We start from the raw sequence: 20826 nt of genomic DNA on the forward strand, positions 1-20826 counted from the left end.
GTGAATGGCTCCAATAAGTGGAACTTCCAAGACTTTCCACGGAGATGTTGAATTGGCTCTTCGACGATGAGCCTCTTCTTGTGCTGCAGTAGTAGGACATGTCCTTTTTATTTAAGATTTGAGATTTAAGATTTCAAATTGAGAGTGGATTGTTTTTTTTTAAACGTATTTTATTTTATTTTCCATAGGTTTTTGCACTTTAACTTATCATTTCATCAGCGTTAAAGTCATGTATTTGTCGTAATTCCAGTAAAAAAGGGCAAAATTACGAATGAACAAAGTGAACAAAACAGTACACAAAAACCAGGCGACATGTAAAGAATTCAATGAGAAGAAGACACCTAACCAAATCAGGTTTTGTCTTGCTTCATTTGCACTTGCAAATACAAGACAATGCCATATTCAAACGGGACAGATGACTTCCGTGTTTCGCCACATTTTGTATGTAAATGTAGCGAATTGATCTTGCCCCACTGGTTAGCAGTACTTTCTTTATACATATTTGATAGCAATGTTTTTGCAGCTAAACTAAAGACAAATAACAAAAGGTGTGGAGAAGCAAAGCTTCAGAGGTTGAGTGAAGAAGCTGAGCTCCATATTGACCCAGTCAGAGAGTCTCCTTGACCCTCATTACGGATTCACTCAGAAGGATTCCGTGCGAAGATTGAAAGCTGCATCGCTCTCCTCAGGAGAGAGATTGTGGACCCGCGTTCGCCATGTCTCACCACCCATTTATTGGAAAAGGAGCGGAGCATCATTCGCCATGCGCAGTCAGGCGTCCCTGGAGCTGAAGAAGTCTCTTCGTCTTCTGTGAGATTTCGGAATAGAGACAGCCCAGAGGAGCGCCGCTCCACCTCACAGAGAATTGCTCCTCATCTTCAACTTGAAATTGAACCATGAATTATCCAACTGTCCGGTCTTTAGATCGCTGGAGTGTTTTAGCTTCCAGGCAGCTCTGAACCGACGAGGGTTTATGGGTACATGAGTGTGTGAGCGCCCAAAAAAGGAAAATTACAGTAGTGAAATCATATTCAACTTGACCCTGAGTTACCCCGAATAACAGACCTGGGCGACGCTTGGCCCTGGAGCGACATGTAGTCTTCATGAGGTTAAAGTAAAACTGCAACTTTGATCATGAAAGTTACCCTTTTATTGACTACTTTTTTCTCCAATTCATAACCAGTTCAACCTAAATATAAGTTGTTAAAGCCCTCAGACTTTATTTCATTTTCATCTTTATAGCTAGGGCTGCGATGACTAGTCGACATATTTCAGTATTGAATTACTGTGTTTTTTGTACTGTAAGTAACACAAAGTTTTGCTGGTCCTGCGACTTTTGTTCAGGTGCTACTTATAAATATTTAAACATATAATTTCACATGTTCTTACATGTTACTTCACTCTGACCGACATGACCAAGGAGTACACAAAAGATATGGCAGTAATATGCCCCTATAATCTTCTGCAACACCGCCGTTCGACATGGTCGCGCTCCCTGCCAGAAAGGAAAGGAAAGCACAACATGAATCATGGTAATGGATTGTGGTGGTTTTTGGTGTCTGTAAATGGGAAAGAAAATCCAGTAACGCCATAGTAAAAAAGAGACAAGAACACTTGCGGAACTAAAGTTTGCTTGGCTGAAGAGACGGACAGGGCGAGAGTGACTGTAGATGAGTGATATTTATTCACTTCTCATCACTGAAAGACTGTATTTTCCAATGTCATCAATGTGATAAATGTCAAACTTTCCCTCCTGTGCTTTAACTTGCTTCTATTTAGTGTTACATATGTCACATCGGGTGCGATGAATAAAAATAACTTGCCGAACGACGTTTCTTAGCGTTTCCGCTTCATGCAACAGATTTTGTAAAATACATTTCAGCTGAAAACGCGGCGCAACTTATATATTTTACTGCTTTGTGTTACAGTTGTTTGACTGCTACGACTTACAGTCAGAAAAATATGATTCTTGTGTTGCATCATCGTGATGTCATTGCTCTTTTACGCAAGTGCGTAAGAGGAGAAATGGCCCAGACACTGTTCCGACTCGAAACAATGAAAGTATAGCAACATTTTACTATCGACACATCAATGGCTGAAGTGAGATGAAACCTTTCAAACTATTGTTTATGCAATTAAAATGAACCTTTCAAATATGCATTTAACATATATACAACAACTTTTCCTAATTTATTAAACAATTACTATTTACGTCATATGCCGACTAGTTGACTGGTCGAGTGCAACATTATTTGCAGCCCTAAATCCCACTTAATTAAAGTGTTTATTGAGGCTCCTCTAAATCCTTATCCATTAAATAGCACAAGGGTGTACATTAGACGGATGAATATTACCACCAAAGTGATGGGATTTGACTCCCAGCACTTGCTGTCTGCTTTACATCATAGCTGCTTACTGAAGTGAGATGGGATTACAAGGTGTGGGCCGAGATCCTCCACAGAGCTCCGGACCACAGCGGGGATTAAGTCTGGCACTTGAAGTCGGCTTTCCAGGTTTTCAATGTCTTAGCGAAAGACTTACAGAAGTGAGTACGTGTCGGACGGAGTTGTGAGTTAAGTCCTAAGCTCCGACGCCGGACTGGTATTGAAAGATCTGAAATCATTGCAGTATAGATCGGCCGGTGTTCCGAATAACGTGTTCAGTTGGAGGCATCCGTTCAAGTTGAGCTGCTGCTTCACAGTGTAAACACAGCAGTGTTCAGAGAACGTTCCTAACTGTGGAATACTAAACACACTCAGAGCAATTCAGCATCTGTGTATGGTAACTCGCACTGAACCTTGGGTTAGCTTTGCTCTCACTGTATTGCTGTTTGTACAGCACATTCTGAGGATACTTTGGTGGTCCAATACGCAGCCTTGTGTCTGGTCTGGGGTGAATATGGACCTCCATGTTGCTCGTGCAACATCTAGTTTGCAAAAAAGATCTGGAGTTAAGCACCAAATTGTGGTAGAAAGCATGATTGCGCTAATGGCTACATACAAAAGACACCTTCGTGGTTGGTGTGAAAAGTGATTTAATAAAATACTTCATCAAATTAAATGTAAAATTATTTCATTTTTTATGATCAGATCAGAAAATCCATTGGATATTCCAAGGTCACTTTCGCCAGGACGAGGTTATTGGGGAACATTATTTTTTCAGTTTTGACCCTCATGGGGCGCTGAGGGACAGCGCTGCAAACCAATGCGCGCAACTTGTCAAAGTATTTGTGTCATTTAGAAACACTTTTATGTCAGTTTCGTCTCGTAGGCGAACGCTGCACGCGGCAGATTACAAAATAAAAGCAGTGCGTGGTTCAGAGAAGTTGTGTGTCTGTACAGAGCAACAGCTGCAGCTGCACTGGACTGTGATTTAGTGCAAGAAAGGCTTCGCAGGGGAAAAACACATTGCCCGGCAAATTAAACCGTTACCTCCCCAGTTGGATTCAGATACGGAGAAATGACTCGTTTAATGTTTGATTCCACACTAATATGGTAATCTTAAAAATGGCCACCTCTCGTTCCAGCAAACACAATCTTTCTATTTGGGAGATAACAGCCACTGCTTGTCTCGGTGCCCGAGAAGTTTATATATCATCTGTTCAAATTCATTATGAAAAGGCGTCTCAGGATTCATCTTCATTATCCAGCCGCGCGGCAGACAGATAGCGCCGCCTCATTTGCTTTCCCAGCCGCCGTTTTACCAGAAAGTTAATGCGCCTTCTGTATTGTGCCGCTCGGGTTAAGACAAGCGAGCCGTTCTCAATATGCGCCGTGGATTACAAAGGTTAATCGTCAATTTAAAGCTAATCTCGGTTAAATACCAACAGAAGCGTGGCGTGAGCGCAGGACGGATAGAATCAAGCAATCCCTAAAGAAATCCTAGCAAAAAAAAAGAAGCAGAGGCCGGGCGCACCCCGCGGCTAATTCTTTAGCGAAAGTTCTGGGCGGCGTAAACTTCAGAAAACATGAGAGGATTTTCTCTTTTCTCCATTAATAACGTTGATGTGAATGATTTTTAGATGTTTGGAATTAAAGGATCTAGCAAAAAGGTGGTGAAAGATGTTCCTTATCACTCATTCTCTGGTGGTTATGTGAAGCCAGCGAGGTTTGTTTATTTGGTTACGTTCTCGAATGTGTCCTTGATGACTTTAGAGTTGTCTGGTAGGGTGGGGAGGTCAGACGTGCAGGCGTCGGTTTAGGGGTCGAGGGGTGGAGGATGTCCCCACCGCACACAAAGTCGCAGGATTTGTGTGCGGTTATTTTCTATAGTATACAAAATTCACACTCTTCTGAATGTAACATCCACACGTGCCCATGCCTTACCTTGGCACTTGAGTCGCGGGGGCAGCAGCTTCTGGAGGTCCTGCCAAACGCCCTTCTCCCGAGCAACATCCACCAGCTCCAACTGGGGGATCCCGAGACGCTCCTGGTCCTGGGTCGACCCCTCGGCCTCCTCCCAGCTGGACGTGTCTGGAACACCTCCAAAGGGAGGCGTGCAGAGGGCGTCCTGATGAGATGCCCAAACCACCTCAGCTGACTCCTCTCAATGTGGAGAAGCAGCGGCTCTACGCCGAGCCTCTCCCGAGTGGCAGAACTTCTCACCCTATCTCGAAGGGAGACGCCTGCCACCCTTCGGAGAAAACCCATTTCAGCCGCTTGTATCCGGGACCTTGGTCTGTCGGACCCAAAGCTCATGACCGTAGGCGAGGGTCGGGACGAAGATTGATCGGTATATAGCTTTGCCTTCTGGCTCAGCTCTCTCTTATGGACAACAGTGCGACAAAGGGATTGCAATACCACCGGCGGTACCAAAATTTCAGTTTTAAAAAAATAGATTTGTATTAAAAAAATGTAAATATTCAAAATTCGGCAACTAGGGAGAAGCAATCGAGCCCTTTTCTAAAGTCATGAAAGTCCAGCCTCTCATGATACACCAGAGGCAAGGTCAACACATGTAATAAGGCTAACACTTTTATAGTAGCCAAACCTAAAGTAAAGCCCACCACATCGGGTCCCCAAGTAAATCTTATCCTGAGCGAATCGCTAGGATTTCCACGCCAGTGCCTTGTTTTTGTGTTGATATTTGAGGTCACTCCGACCAAGACTCTGCAGTAGAGCGAAACAGAATCACCTCACCTTAATAAAAAGCTGTAATCCCATTTACATCCACTTTAATAAAACAAGCCTCCAGCTCCACGCCAGCACAATCTCCGACCCGCCCTAAATGGAAGACAAGACAAACACAGTCCAACCCTAATGAAACAACCTCGCCAGGTGTTTTACAAGTGGCGGAGAGGACACACCGAGGCCATTCCTCTCAGCCCCTAAACAAGCCGTAACCCACAAAACAGGCCAACAAGCTCCTTCTTTTTTATCCCCCTATTAGGCCCCCGGAGCCGGGTCCACAAAGTTCTCTAATTAAGAATTCCTCCACAGCAGATTCGCCCATAAAATGGATCTAGCCTCGGAACAGGAGGTGATAAAAGCAGTTATTGGGCCTGCGACCTCCTTTGCCTCTTATCTCTAATAAACACTTCGGTTGGTTTTACAGGGCCACGGAGGAGGCGGCAGGGGCAATAATCCGAAGGGGAATGGCGAGAGGCTGATGATTTATTCATGAACAAGCCCGCAACAAGAGGGCCACGCTGAAATTGACAGCGAGAAGACCTCGCACTTAAAGTAGTTGTGTCGCTGCCGGTTGATGAAGCTGCTCTGCTGGATGTAGCGTAATTATTGTCCTATTTTCCTTCCGCTTCAGCTGGTAGTTATAGGACTCACGCCGCTGACAAAGTCCCCCTGCTGATATGATGTGGTATTTATTCCTTCTATCTTCTCAACCTGATTCTGTCACATTACAAGCCCACAGATTTGCAAAACAAATCCAGTCAGCAATTTGAATGAGCCTGCTTTTCCAGCTCCCGCACTTCTTACCTGCTTCATACATCCAGTTTGGATCGGTTTTAGCGTGTACTTTGGTGCTGTTACTTTTATTACGACCCTGCTGTGGAGTTAAGAACAGTATAACTTTGTTCAATTTTATTGGCGCTGTAAGCCACTTGAGTTAGAACGAGGGCTGCAACGTCGAAACGTTGAAAGCATGGCAACATTGCATCATGAACATCAACGATTTTAAGTGAAATGGAAGATCTGCCAAACGTACCTGTCACAGTACGTTGTGAGTGTTTAAAATTCAAATATAAAGTTTCCAAGTCTTTAAAACATTTATTATATTTCTTTTTTAAATGACTGTTTACAACACTATAGTCAGAGGTTTGTCAATCTGTACACGTCATGTACTGACAAGTTAAGGTAGTCAGTGACTAGTCGACGATCAAATAACAAAATTACATAGAACCCAGTGCTGTGGAGAGACAGGACAGGCCTGTGTGCAGTGTGGTGATCCATTTAAAGACAAAGGCCAGACCACTTTAAGAGTTCAGCTGGACCACAATGTTTCCCCACTGGTGGTGTAAAAATGACCAGAAATTTGATACAAATACAAATATTGTTCCACAGAAAACGGCGGTCAGACATGTTGAATCAGGTCAACAACTTCTGGGAACAGAATCCTCAAACGCCTGTCGGAGGTGTCACCTCATAAACAAGGTCTTGTAACCGTCATCTGATCCCAAAGTCACTGCTCAGTGTGACAGCAATTGCTAGTCTTATCTAGACCCCTAGATCAGCAAGCAACTCCGCACATGAGAAATGCTTCAGAAGCCATTTTCTGGTGCGCAGAGAGGATGTGAAGAGCACAGGAAAACAGCGGTGGAAAGTGAAAATAAGCAAGGATTAAGGCAGTGCTTCTCAAATAGTTGGGTGGGCCTCGGGGGAAAATACTCTTGTCGTACTAGAGTAAAGTAAAATTGCACATCCAATTTTTTTTTTTATTTCAGGCAAACTGATGCACCTTTAGTCTTTTCTGTCTCGGACAACAACAATGTTGATGAAGTTATTCTTTATTGGAAGTTGATCTATATTACTTTCCATTTTCTTCTCTTTGATGTTAACAAGGATACAATGTTATGCTATTTTTGCATGCTATTTATGCGTGGGAAACATGTACTTCCTGCTGAGGGGAGGCGCAACAGAAAATAATTGAGAAGCACTGGATTAAGGTGGTTCTGAGTCAGCAAAATATACTGTTCTAAATGTTAAAGACTGAAAATCTAGAGCTTACTTAGGAAAATATTTCCTCATTTCAGTGAAAAAAAAAAATTATTTAAAATTGTCTGAAATAGTCAACTGGTTCATACTGTAATTTTAAGCACTTACTGGTGTATAAACATTTAATCTCCAAGTTAAGGTTCAAGGTTCATGGTTGAATTGACTCACAGTCAAACAGCAGACTGTCAGACTACAATCCCTGCAGCATCCGCTCTGTAGCTGAACTTTTCTGTTTGTTTTGCCAAGCGATTGAAACGTCCGCAGCCGGTGTTACATGCACCAGAAAAAGCAGGATGAGACATCGGCCAGCACTCGTGTTTATCCTTCCTTGAAACAGAGCCGTTCGGGTCGGTGGAATGAAAGCAGATGTAGCGCCCAGCTGGCACACGACTCCCTCGCGCTGCTCGAGCGCTGAAAAATCGCTGCGCCGAGGTGAAGCTGAACTGCAGATTGCTGCTTCATCTGCATCTGTGTGGAGCGAAACGTTGACAGCAAAGTAATGACGGGGGGGCCGGCCGCTACGGAGATGGCTCACCATCCTTTCTCATCGCCGCCCAGCAAGACCTCTGACTCTTCCCCTGCCGGAGTCACGGTCACGAGGCACCGGGAAATGCAGCTGCGATTGTTATTATAGATAAGCACTGAGATCTACTTTGCCCCGAGAGAAGAAAATTACAAGGATGTTTCGCAAAGTTGGTGCTTCGAGGCAGCGGATTTTATTTGACTGTAATGCCAGTTGCTGAGTGAGCAATACAGAGGAGTCAGTTCACAAGCCAGGGAAGGGTTATTGGTAACTCAGCATTCGTACGAGAGGCAGAGCAGGAGGCAATGTGTTCAACAAACAGAGGGTACTATATACTTTTTCACAACAGACGATAGCTTACCCTGGACTCGACTGGATCAAGTGTCTTTCAGAACTAAGTTTGTTTTTCTAAAGCCCCTTTACACTGCGCTCACATGAAAGAAGAAAGTAGGTGAACCAGGTTATTGTGGCATTCATCCACATTGCCTCAAACCTGAATGCACAATTTTGACTCCTGTTTTAGTTGTAAAAATACAACAGATTTCCACCAGCTTTGCAGTTACATGGAAAATAAAGTAACATGTTTCTTTTTTTCTGTTTTAAATCAATAAATACAAATTAAATAATGCAAGAGAAAATAAATTATTTGTTCGTCGATCTCGCAGAAGGTGAGATTTGGAGGTTCTGTTTACAGCTCTCGCTCAAGTACAAAGACTCCGACATTGTATCATACACTGCGCTCACATGAAACAAGAAAGTGGGTTAAACCAGGCAATTTATGACGGCATTGATCCGCATTGGCTTCAACTGTCACCACCTGATGTTGGCCTTATACGTGCCTGACGTGTACAGAGTTTGTCCAAGTTGCTGAGCTTGGGCCTGACTGTGTCTGTGTGTGTGTGGTTTGGTGGCAACAAGAATCCAACAGTGAAAACTATGTTCACTTGGAACCTGCAGTAAAACACACGTAGGAACAAGCTCTTCTGCTTGGACCCAGTCAAGACAGACATTACAGCGGAGGCTTCTCAAACACTGTGCTGGCGTCAGCAAGTGAAATATGTGTTGTTGAAACATCTCAAACAGTCGCAGTGAAGGCTACTTTCAGTAGAGTTTGACTGCGTCCACATGTGTGTGGTAGTGTGTTGGAAAAAGTCGACCCAGTATTTTCAGTATTGGATGAGTGTTTTCGTTCTGGACTTCATTTGTTTTCGGAGCATGTTTTTCATTTCCCAGATCACCATGTTTACCAAGTCTGAGCCTGTTTGAAGTCCTAAGTCACCACGTCGGTTTGGGACTTCGCCAGAATTGTTTCAAGTTATGAGTTCACCAAGCCTGTTTTTCACGTCTTTCTTAGTGCATGTAGGACTTTTTTTGTTTGGAGGTCCATTTTGCGTTGCTCTTTGACTTCCGAGTTTTCCCAGCTTGTTTTGGACTGCTTGCTAAACTTTTGGTTACTAATTCATTTTGGACCTTAGTGTCGCTATAAGCACTTCAGGTTTAGACCTTTCTAGCTACCAAGTTATCTTGGGTCTTCATTGGACTTCCTTTAGCATGATGGACATTTCTGCCCAATTCACTTAGGTGTTGTTAGCTATGATCTTCTGTTATACGCCACTTTGTTGCCAAATCTATGTCTCACTCTCTAGTTCATGGACTTCCTTGTCCACCAGGCTTATTGTGGAATGTTATTTCCGACGACAAACTCTCTCCAACTACCTAGTTTTCCCAAGTCTTTTCAGGCTCTGTGGTACACCGAATTTACCAAGTCGCTCTGGGAATCCTATTCATGTTAAAAAAGAGAACACGTTCAGAAATTATTCATCTTAATAGAATTGAAAAGTGAAAAAAGCGTGTGCGGGAGCGCAGCACAGGCGGAGTCAGACCGCCACATCCTTCTCGGGTTAGCTTTGTTTGTTTGCCCGAGTGTGTGAATGACAAGTCAGTCGAGCGTAGCGCAGAGACACACGGATCAGATGGACGGTGGGAATATCAGAGCGACACTGACAGACGCACAGAGAATCACCTTGAACTCCCCGAGTATCAAGCTGCCTCATCTGCATAAGTAATCCGAGCGATCACATTCGCATGCGGGTCATTGATTTGCAACACGAGCGCAGAGATCAGACGTTGCGGCTTTCGAGTCGATAAGTTATTTATCAATGCAGGAAATTGGAAATTGCCGAGTCATTCTTTTAAAGACTCCTCAATAATAGTGGCGGCTGGTCGACGGGGGTCGCCGTGTCGATGCAGTACTTATGTACGAAAGACTCCTCAGCTCCGATGGTCGATCGCTTTAAAGAGCTGGCCGACGACTCATCTTTCATGAGAGAGTCGCTCTCTACGCGTCAACATAATAACACGTCCAGATGATTCAACATGATGGAGTGAATCCATTTTGACTGCGGTGCCTGCTTCCTTTTGTGAACTGACTCCTTGTTTGCCATAACGTGTGGCAGGAAACCGTCATTACGTGCAGACGTCGGCTCCTTCGGGAAGCAGCTTCCTCATGATCAAGTCGCACCCATCGCAACCTGGTATTGAATCACTTCAGAAGTCGACAGCCGAAGGCGCGCGGCAGAAGCCTCGTGGGCCTGTGCTGCTGAATACATATTTGTAATGGCGAGGAAACGCTGGCCCGGCGCTACTGTTTGTGTTGCTGCCTTCCAATACAAAGCTACTGTGCCAGAGTGAACAAGGTTTTATGGAGGAAAGGCACACAGCAGCTGCAGCAGACTATATCACAACACAAGACTACACACACGCATAGCGCGCTATACGTATATTTGGAAAGCTCAGATCCACATTTTATGTTTCAGTCTTTGCACAGGGGAACAGTTTGCACAGCAGACAACGAGTGAGCGAATCAAAGAAAGTTCACACCCTCTGATTCATTTCATGTTGTTTACAAGCTGTACAACTGATACAAGAACACACACTTCTGTGCTGTGTGGAAAAGTCACTCAAAAAAAAAAAAAGTTTTGCAAGTGAATGATTCTTCAGACACGCTGCATCTACGGTGGAGAGGTGCTTGTCATGCAGCAAAGTCATCTGTGGCTTGTGCGTATATTGTTTTGATGCAAAACACTTTTCGCAGATTCACTTTGTCTCCTTTTCACTAGCCGCCCTTTAGGAACTGTCCCTGACAGTAAGGACACTGTTCCTTAGCTAAGACCTTTTTCAGGGCAGAATTCTTTTTAAAATCAATGTGTGGTTTTAGTAGTTAGGTCTTTTTATGTGAGATTCAAAGAGAGAATCTCATGGCTTTGACTGACAACCAGGCTGCTTGAACTCTTCTGACAGGGGTGTGTCAATCTGCTTTTTGTATTTGAAGGAAAAAGGAACTTTCATAAAACTGAGAATGAACCTTTAGTTATTAAGCGCTTATTACAGTTTAAATATTTGCATAGGAGCTTAACACTAAGAGTCATCATATCCAGTTAACATTGGAAAACTTCCTGTAGCAGTTCACGTTGAACCTAGCAACTTTGAACCTGGATTTGAACTACATTCCTTATTTGAATGTGGCATGTTGGAAGTGTGACGTACCTGAGGGCATCATGAGCACGTCAACAACAAAAGTGCTCAATGTGGTTGTTTGTTTGTTTAGTCAAAGGAAGTTGTCCCGAATGGAAGGCAACTTGAGATCGTGCTTGTTTGCACTTGAGAGAACAGCAGCCATGATAAGATGATGTCACAGCTTATTTAACACTGGTTTTATATATACTTTATTTTATCTAAAGATGATATCGAACAAATAGCAGGTTGGTTTCAAATGTTCAACATGTCGTAATTCTAGTAGCTTCTTTTTAAACAGTCCATTTGAATCCCAAGATCCAGCAGCAATATAGTTTATGAGTTAGACTGCGGGCCTTATCCAAGCTGATGGCGGGCCGTACACAGACCACAGGCCAGACATTGAGCATGTAAAATTCTGCCAGCAAAATGGAATAATTTTTGCAGCTCTCTATTTTCTGAAAGATATTTTTACAAATAATAAAATAAATTAGGCAACAACATTGGCTTTACAAATAGCAATATTACAATGACATTTTATATATATATATATATATTTATTATTTTTCTCCATGACATTTCTTGGTCAATAAATATCTATTTTTACCCCAAACTTTGACTCATGTTTCAGTTGTAAATTCTTTAGCTGTATTCTTTTGGACACCGGTCACGAAAGCTTTGCAGTTACATGGAATTTTTTTTTTTCTTATTTAAATCAATAAATACAAAATAAATAATGCAGGAGAAAATAAACAATATTTGTTCGTCGCTCTTCCAGGAGGTGAGATTTGGAGGTTCTGTTTACAGCTCTCGCTCAAGTACGAAGTCTCCGTCATCGTATCATAAGCATATTTGTTTGTGAGCCAGGGGCCTTGGTGGAGTTGGTGTTGCGCTTGTGCACAGATGGTCGTGGGCAGAACGATTAGTAATGGCAGGAGAAAGCATCATGTGCCATGTAGTGAAGGCTCGACGCCACATACAGAAGGTCCCTGTGCTGAGCACTGTAATTAAGCATGGGGGGTTCTGTGCGCTGACACCCCTCTTTTCAAGTCAGTAATGAAGCTTCCTGCTGACGTGTGGTGCGGATCAGATCATTGACCCCGATGCCGAAAGCATTGCTTACACTCAGAGCTACATGGAGAGAAAAAACACTGAATATATGGCAGTATGACCGAATATTTTGTGTATTCTGATAATATATACTCATAATATTCCGAAGTACTTTTGCTGCTCCTCCACATCAAGAGGAACCAGCTGAGGTGGCTCGGGCATCTGATCCGGATGCCCCCTGGACGCCTCCCTGGGGAGGTGTTCCGGGCATGTCCTACCTGGAGGAGACCCCGAGGAAGACCCAGGACTCGCTGGAGAGATTATGTCTCCGGTCTGGCCTGGGAACGCCTGGGGATCCCCGGGAGGAGCTGGAGGAGGTTTGTGCGGATCGGGAAGTTTGGGCTTCCTTGCTCCGAATGATGCCTCTGCGACCTGACCCCGGATAAGCGGCAGAAGAAGGTAAAGGTGACGGTGAAGGTGAAGGTATCTCGTCCATTCACACATTGAGACACTCTGGTTTCCTCCCACAGTCCAAAAATATGCAGAAATGTAGTTGTTAGTTGTCGCAGTCTGTCTAAAATGTGAAGGACTGGAGTCCTGTCCAGGGTGTCCCCTCCCCGATGTGGCTGGAAAGCTACATTGAGGAGGCTACACCTGAAGCTTAAACTCTTTAACCCCATGAGGGGGAGAGTAGAGAATTACATGACAAGTAGATGTTGATATTCAATACATATCAAGAGTCATTTGGGGAAAAGAAGGGGTGTCTGCAAGTGTTCGTCCTCATATTTTCACATCACCCAGACCATCTCGATTTTGGCTTTCTCCTCCATCTCTCCTCAGTCCAATCCTGCCTCCCTTTTACAGCAGTTTTCTTTTTCCCAAAGCACCTGCCCTTTAAAGTAAAATATGCTGAGCTTTTAAAGAAGTCAGAACAATGAGCTGAGGGGGCCGCATGTGTACCGCGCCTGTGCTTAAGCGGACGCACATCTAAATCGGCTGAGCGAAGTGAAAAGAAAGAGCTCAGTTAATTAACTGCTGTAAACGCACCACTTATCGTCCGAGAGGAAGCGAGATGAGGCAGAATGAGTCTGGGCTTCTCTGACATGTCTGATGTTCCCAAAGTTGAGCTGCTGAACGGACAAATGGAGATGAAGTCAGCAGAATTAACACGATACATACTTCCAGTTTAGGTGACTATTATCATTATTATAACCTAAACTGGTGGCATAATAATTACTGTTATTATTATTATTATTGTGCCACCGCCACCCATCTTGCTCATCCTCAACTCACTTCCATTCTCTTTATGTCTTCATTCATCCATGAACCTCATCGGTTCTTCTTCCTCATCTCCCCCCGAACTTTGCCTCCAAACTTCTCCACATGTTCCTCTTCATGTGAGATTCAAAGAGAGAATCTCATGGCTTTGACTGACAACCAGGCTGCTTGAACTCTTCTGACAGGGGTGTGTCAATCCGCTTTTTGTATTTGAAGGAAAAAGGAACTTTCATAAAACTGAGAATGAACCTTTAGTTATTAAGCGCTTATTACAGTTTAAATATTTGCATAGGAGCTTAACCCTAAGAGTCATCATATCCAGTTAACATTGGAAAACTTCCTGTAGCAGTTCACATTGAACCTAGCAACTTTGAACCTGGATTTGAACTGCATTCCTTATTTGAATGTGGCATGTTGGAAGTGTGACGTACCTGAGGGCATCATGAGCACGTCAACAACAAAAGTGCTCGATGTGGTTGTTTGTTTGTTTAGTCAAAGGAAGCTGTCCTGAATGGAAGGCAACTTGAGATCGTGCTTGTTTGCACTTGAGAGAACAGCAGCCATGATAAATGATGGTGTCTCTTATCATTTAACACTGGTTTTGTATACAATTTCTTTTATTGAATAATGATATCGAACAAGTAGCAGGTTGGTTTCAAATGTTCAACATGTCGTAATTCCTTATCCAAGCTGATGGCGGGCCGTACACAGACCACAGGCCAGACATTGAGCATGTAAATTTGATATCCTCTGATATTATCTCTCTTGTTACACTCCAAACCAACCTCAGTATCTTCATCTGACACATGATTATAAGAAAGTCATGTGGCCATCGAGCATAAAAAAAGACATTGCTGCTTCATAATTCCGATGCAACACTGAAAAACATGGACAGAAAAATCCGAAGACTTGAGAAAATAGTGAAAAACCTTTTAGTGGAAGCAGACAAAATGTAGCCATTAACTCTGCAGTGCTATCTCGTAGTGATGGGTCCCGCAACAGCGATGCGCTGGCGCACATGCCGAGCTCACAGGGTAATCCCCGCACCGGCACGCCGAACTGTGTTTCTAGTGAATCTGCCAACATCTGTCAGCAGCAGCTCCACTGGAAACGCAAGTTATCTGCCGTGTGGGACCATTTTGATCTCTTACCGGAGAATAATGTATTCATTTAAATCTCCTTGTTCTACCAAGTTTTCTTGTGTTGTTCCATTCTAATTCAAAGGTAACTCTTACTTCACTATTATTTTGCAAGAAACACGACAGACTTTATTGAGAATTTTTTTTTCCTTTTTTTTTCCATTTTTTTTTTTTTATAAAAAAAAATTGTGAAGTCCAAAAGCACTCACATTCACATCATTGTCACTTCGATTTTCACATTATGATACATGCTCACATTATTTAAAGATATGGAATAATACAATGTGAATGCAAAGACTTAAATAATTTTATTATATATAGTAGGTCATCAAATCAGTGTCAGTTCGGTTGCCTGCAGGGATTTTTAATGTCCAGCAGTTGTCGGTATACAGTGACACAGTATCAACACAATGTGTCATTGTGTCGAAACACTTTATTTTGCCTCATTTACGCATCACTACTATCTAGCTAAATGTAGTCCAAGTTGTTTCAAGCCTCAAGAACATATCTGTCTCAAAAAAGAACAGTCCAAATATGTCTATATATTTATTTATCCTCCTCCAGCTCTGGAACCAAACTTCCTCTAGTTTCAGGAAGAACGTTCCACATGACATGTACGTGTAGAAACGTCTCTGTCCTCCACTGGGACGTCAATTACACATGACTTGTGACCTGCTCTTCATGTACAGTTAGTGCATAAATGAATAATGTAGAGTAAATCTTCACAACAAATAAGACCGTAACTGATATATTCCAACCTTGAGGGCTTACTCAGCAATTTTCCCCTCCCATTATTAATGCTGTAGTTGAGACAACTATGCAGATGATGCAGTTTGTATGAATGGATCGACGTGAAATCACAGCTGGAGCATGTTATTCAAGTTAAAGCAAGACAGGTGACACATCATGCCGCCCGCGGCTCGCCACGTTTCACTGGAAGGTTCCGACACTTGCCTACTCCGTACGTGGCGTCAATACCGATCCATGTTTGTTCTGCGGAAACTGGCAGCCAAATAACTTAAACCTGAAATGAGCCCCAGCAAATTGATTTAACACAGATGAAGGATCCAAGACGGTGCCTCGGAGAGCGCGGTGGAACGGACGCAGAATGACGAGTGATCCACAGCAGGGGAGAGAATGAAGGGCTGACAGCAAACAGGTGAAATGAATCGCTGCCATCACAGGGGGAGATAAAGTGACGCACGCAGAGTCATAAAAAAATCACCCACATAAGCAGGAAGCATCTGTTTGGTGACAAATATTAATTCCAACACGTTCAATTTGCAGGAAAAAGAGAGACGTTTCGAAACGCGTTTGTCTTACTCTGATTATTTACCGCGAGAAGAATGACAAATACTTGACATTCCTTCTTATCAGTCATCCAAGCAAGGACATGGAGAGGAAGGAGACGTGGAGCAGAGGAAGGAAATGCTGATGAAGAAGCTGGAATTTCACGTTTTGGTCTTCAGAGCTTGAAACATCAACAGGAAATTGGATTCCAGTGATTTGTGCAGCCCATTCTCGGTGCTATAGACCTTGCAGTCCTCCAAAGATGGCACGCGCAGGTTGGATGGATGGCTACATTAAAGGATAATACAAGAGAGCTCTTGTCCACAAGGGGGCCCTAGCAGAGAAGTTTATTGGTTCAAAGGTGTGGCCTGGATTTCATACCCTCAGATGGAGCTGCAACGTCTCAGACACGGCACAAACTAACAATATGCTGCACGAGTGTTAGGATGGTAGTAGACACAGTTCAAGCTCGGTTTCATTCATGTGCTCTTGTTTAAATAAAGAGAAACAGAGTGGATCCATTCACAACTGGTTATTGTGCGCTGTTAAGTTCAGGTTCAGAATCAGATTTATTGCCATGGTCAGTTGGGATCCCACCAACTAGGAAAGTGCTTTGGAAAACACGCAGTCAAAAACATTGTAATAGTAGTAGTAAAAAAGAATAAAAATAAATATAAATAAAATGATAGTGAGGGAGCTGCCGGGTGTTGTATGTGGATGCAGAACAGAAGCAATCTTGTTTGCTTAAAGATGTGAGGAAAACTGAAGTCCGGGAGGCCGTGGTGACCTTTTATTCGACCTCGAGAGCTGGATGTAAACTTAGTTTGCTTGGAAACGGATTCAATGCTAAATTAAACTGCGCCAAAAACTAGAGCACATGCAGGGCATGCACGATGATAAAAGCTCTGCCCTTCAACAGGCTGTCTTGAAGTGAAATTATGAACAGCAGCAGCTAATCTGGAATCGATATAGAGGGTTTTCACGGCGCGTCATCACCGTGTCATCCGACCCGGAAGCCGCCATGTTGGAGATGCTCTTTGTAAACACCCCCATTGGCTGTGAATGGAGTGCGGTGGAAAAACGTTGGGAGTGACAGGACATACAGAGAGGGACGTAATGATGCGCGACACTTGGAAGAGTTGAGCTTTATTGGTGGTGCAGAGCCGTACGAAACACTCTGCCCTCAGTGACCCATCATGATATTGTCAATTACCTGTTTTTACGCCTATTCCATCCACCGCCGAGGACCTGAAATGTCCACGGAGATCGGAGGCGTCTCACCAGATGGTGTGAGGATGGGTCAGAGAACTGTTATACCGAGTCATCGCCAACATTTGCAGCTTATATGAGAATGTGATTTCAATATTTTGATGTTTAATTTTGAGTGAGTTGAGATGTGAGTGAGAGACAGAGCGATATCGCTTTTTAAGGAAACGTTCTGAAAACTGTGTGAGTTGGCATCAAAAAACATGTTCTGATAAAAGTTTGGTGTATTGTCTTCCACGGGAATACAATGTAAATTAACAGTCATTCAGGCTGTACGTTCTCTTTTTTTAATGAGCGCAATATTCGGATGTTACCCACAGTTTTGCCACGAAGTTCCTGCTTCAGCTACGCGAACCACGCCTCCTTTCTTCCGACAACTTCTGGCATTGTTCTCCTTGATGATTTGTCATAACTTTTGGAAGTCGATAAAATTCCAAATGTTTTTCACGATCGGAACGATTCGAACAGTCCAAAACCCGACCGTAGCTCACCAAGGAAACGCTGCAGAAAGTACCTTCAGTGCCGCTGTGTGCTGAGCAGTGAGTATCTCCATCGATATCAATGGCTTTGGACTCAGACCTGCCCTCCGTTCATGCTATTGCTTTGGCCTCAGCACCACAAGACATAAGGCTGCGAATGCTCCAAGGTAGAATCTCTAAAAAGCTCAGAAATAGAGCAACAGTTGCCTGTCAGTCAATGTGAATTAGCTGTGCAGTGTGTTGAGCAACCTGTCGCTCAAAACTCTACTTCCCTGCTCGCACCTTATTTAGATAGCAAATATTCTTCACACCAGCTATAGAACCGTTTCTCCTCTTGAGCAGTCAAGGCGGCGTTGGGTTACATTTGAGGACGAATGGTAGCTTGTTTAATGAACAAAAGTGTCTTCGGATGAGCTTCTGGCGGAGGCTTTAAGTTAAAAAAGAAATAAATGAATGGTCCGGGAGTCCTGCTGTGAGTCATAATGGAGAGCCCGGTGCGGCATGTGGGAGAACAGTTGCAGAGCTACAGTTGGACTTGTGTGGGTGTGAAATATATTGTACTTTTTTTTGCGACTCTGCTGGAGGTGAAGGAAAGGACAATGGAATGAAACGGGCTGTACAGTTTGCCACGCTGGTGCGTGAGTCCCATGCTTTTTCAGAGGGTCAGTTCATCTTTGCTTAGGATAAGGCATGGCATGGTGGGTGAATGAAACTGGGGTAACTCAACCACCAAAATATGAAGTTCTCCCAGTGAGTCCTTGCTGAGTGCATCCACTCTGGGCCATCTGGGACAGGGCTTTGCAAACCGCTTCTCAAAGCACCAGGGTGGTACAGGTTCCAACCCTCTCTGGTGTGTTTCACTGACACCTCACTGGCCGAACTGCGTGTGCTTGATAGGTTGGAAGGATATGCCTTGTGAGGACCGGTTCACCCACCCCTGGTCTAAAGAAACACCGCCTCTGATAAGATTCTAGTGTTACCATCTGCGTGTAACCGGCACCTGAGTACAGCTTCATGGAGCTGCGTGAGTTGGTTTCACAGGGAAACAGAGAAGCTTCAAAAAGCTTCCCTCTGACTCTAGTAATTAACTGGTAATTACATGACGACGACCTGACGACAGAAGAGTCGCTCATATTTTAAGCCATTCGGAGTTTCTCAAACCAGTCAAAGAGCCTGAAAACTCTAAAACACACGGGAAGCCACAGCAAACTCTTAAACATGAGTGTGGTCCCTCTTTCTCCTCAGGAACCCTGAAGCTGAATTCTGTGGCCGCTGGAGACGATATACGGTTTTAATTAAAATTATTGCTACTGAACTGTTTTCAAGGATGACTGTCGGCAGAATGACTGAGAAAGAAGGCAGATGAACGGATTTCACATAAGGAGTCTTTTGAAGGACTTGTTACCATCAGTGGTAAAAGCGGCAACATTTTTAGCGCAATTCTGTGCGTTGTGCGGATGAATTATATATATATATATATATATATATATATATATATATATACAGCTCGGACAATAATGTTGAGAGTGGTGGATGAGCAGCTTGGCAGAGGTCTGAACTCCCTGGGTGCTTGTCTAGTTCTGTTTAGAACCATCTGAATTTTCAATGTACCATTGCCCACTCATTCAATAGAATCGCTGCAGAAACCATTATCTCATTTTTGTTTCGGAATAACCTCAACTCCACATCCACATGGCCAAGAGAGCCATTTATAAAATGGTCTCCATCATCTCGATCCGCCAGCCATGACACATGCCTGCAGCATATGACAATAGAAGGTGAAAGCGTCATGTCGCGTGACAGATATGACTGTGAAATATGAACAAGGTTGTAATTACATGAAAGAGTGACTGCAAATGATCAGCCGGGCCGCAGTCAAGATTGAGCTATCTGCCCCATGGTGTAACTGCCAAGAGTGTGAGGGCTGTAAAGATATGCATCAGGTGCCGAATGAAGCAATACGGCGCACTTGAAAGCGAAACAATGACTCTTTCCAGGTGGCGGTTTGCTGTGAAACCAGGGGTGGGAATTGGATGAGACAGAAATCTCGTCGAGCTGCCTGGCTGCTCGGATCGGATCTGGCAGCTCTCTGAGAGGGAATCGCTGACAGGCAGGAGCGGCTGTCACATCACATAAGGTCCTCGGTGCACCGTAGCCTGTAGGGCAGGATACCTCTGCGGCGTCGGACTCTCAGGCCCAGTTCAAACTAACAGATCAGCCTGTTGCAGCCTTTATCAGGGTGAGAGAACGGCATCATGTTGAGGTGTTTCAGTTCATCATCATTGCGTGTCCTGCTATTTTACATCAGGCTACTTGTTCCCAGCTCCAGTTCATAGGATGAGGCAGAAACCTTGCGGGGGTCACTCCTGTTTTATGATCAGATAGAGCAGGACAGAAGTGACAGCCATTTTCCAGTGGAAGTGTGTGCATTGAATGTGCGCCGCGGTGCCGCAGCGGATGCAAGCTCATGGTTGCAAAAGGTACTATATATACCAAGAAACATTGCACAAGATGGAATAAAGTTTATGATCGTCACCCCCAATGCATCCGCATCCTAGCGCAAAACACTCTTTTGGAAAGCCAAGAAATGCCACAGGAATAAAACGCCTGATGAGTCAACATGCACCACGCAAGTTCCACATCAACATTGGATGCAAAAGACCACTTCCCAGTCGATATTTGACATGTTAGAAGTGAGGATGTGTTGTTGTCAAATGGTGTCACATTAGGGATGAGACTGTAATTTCCTGTTTTAAGAAGAAGTTTGAAGTAATATAAGGTATTTTTTTCAGTTAACTTGCTTGTCCAAAGCCAAACAACAATAACATTTTTTTCATGACGCAGTAACCTTTTTCTTCATTTGTGTACAACTCCTCACCCTGACCTTTAAGAATGGAGGCTTGCATTGCCAGAATCTGCTCTTTCGTCTTCCACAGTTAGAGTCAAACAGTCGTGCAGCTGCGTTTCCTCATGGAAACATAGGTGCTTGCCCGAGAGCCATTCATCGTCAGGATGCATAAAAGCAAAGCTGTTTTTGCTTTCAAAAGGGAATAAATGTATTAAAGAATTCAATAATGGAAAAGGAAAATGCTTGACAAAATTGCCCTATTGTTTAAGTC

General features: G+C 43.7%; 1 protein-coding gene across 1 annotated transcript in view; it reads left to right on the forward strand.

The window, feature by feature from the left end:
• Positions 1-20826, forward strand: part of hs3st1l1 (heparan sulfate (glucosamine) 3-O-sulfotransferase 1-like1) — a 36932-nt gene that overhangs the window by 14229 nt on the left and 1877 nt on the right. The window lies entirely within an intron of this gene.

This window comes from Synchiropus splendidus, chromosome 9 (assembly GCF_027744825.2).
Source record: "Synchiropus splendidus isolate RoL2022-P1 chromosome 9, RoL_Sspl_1.0, whole genome shotgun sequence".
Classification (NCBI taxonomy): domain Eukaryota; kingdom Metazoa; phylum Chordata; class Actinopteri; order Syngnathiformes; family Callionymidae; genus Synchiropus; species Synchiropus splendidus.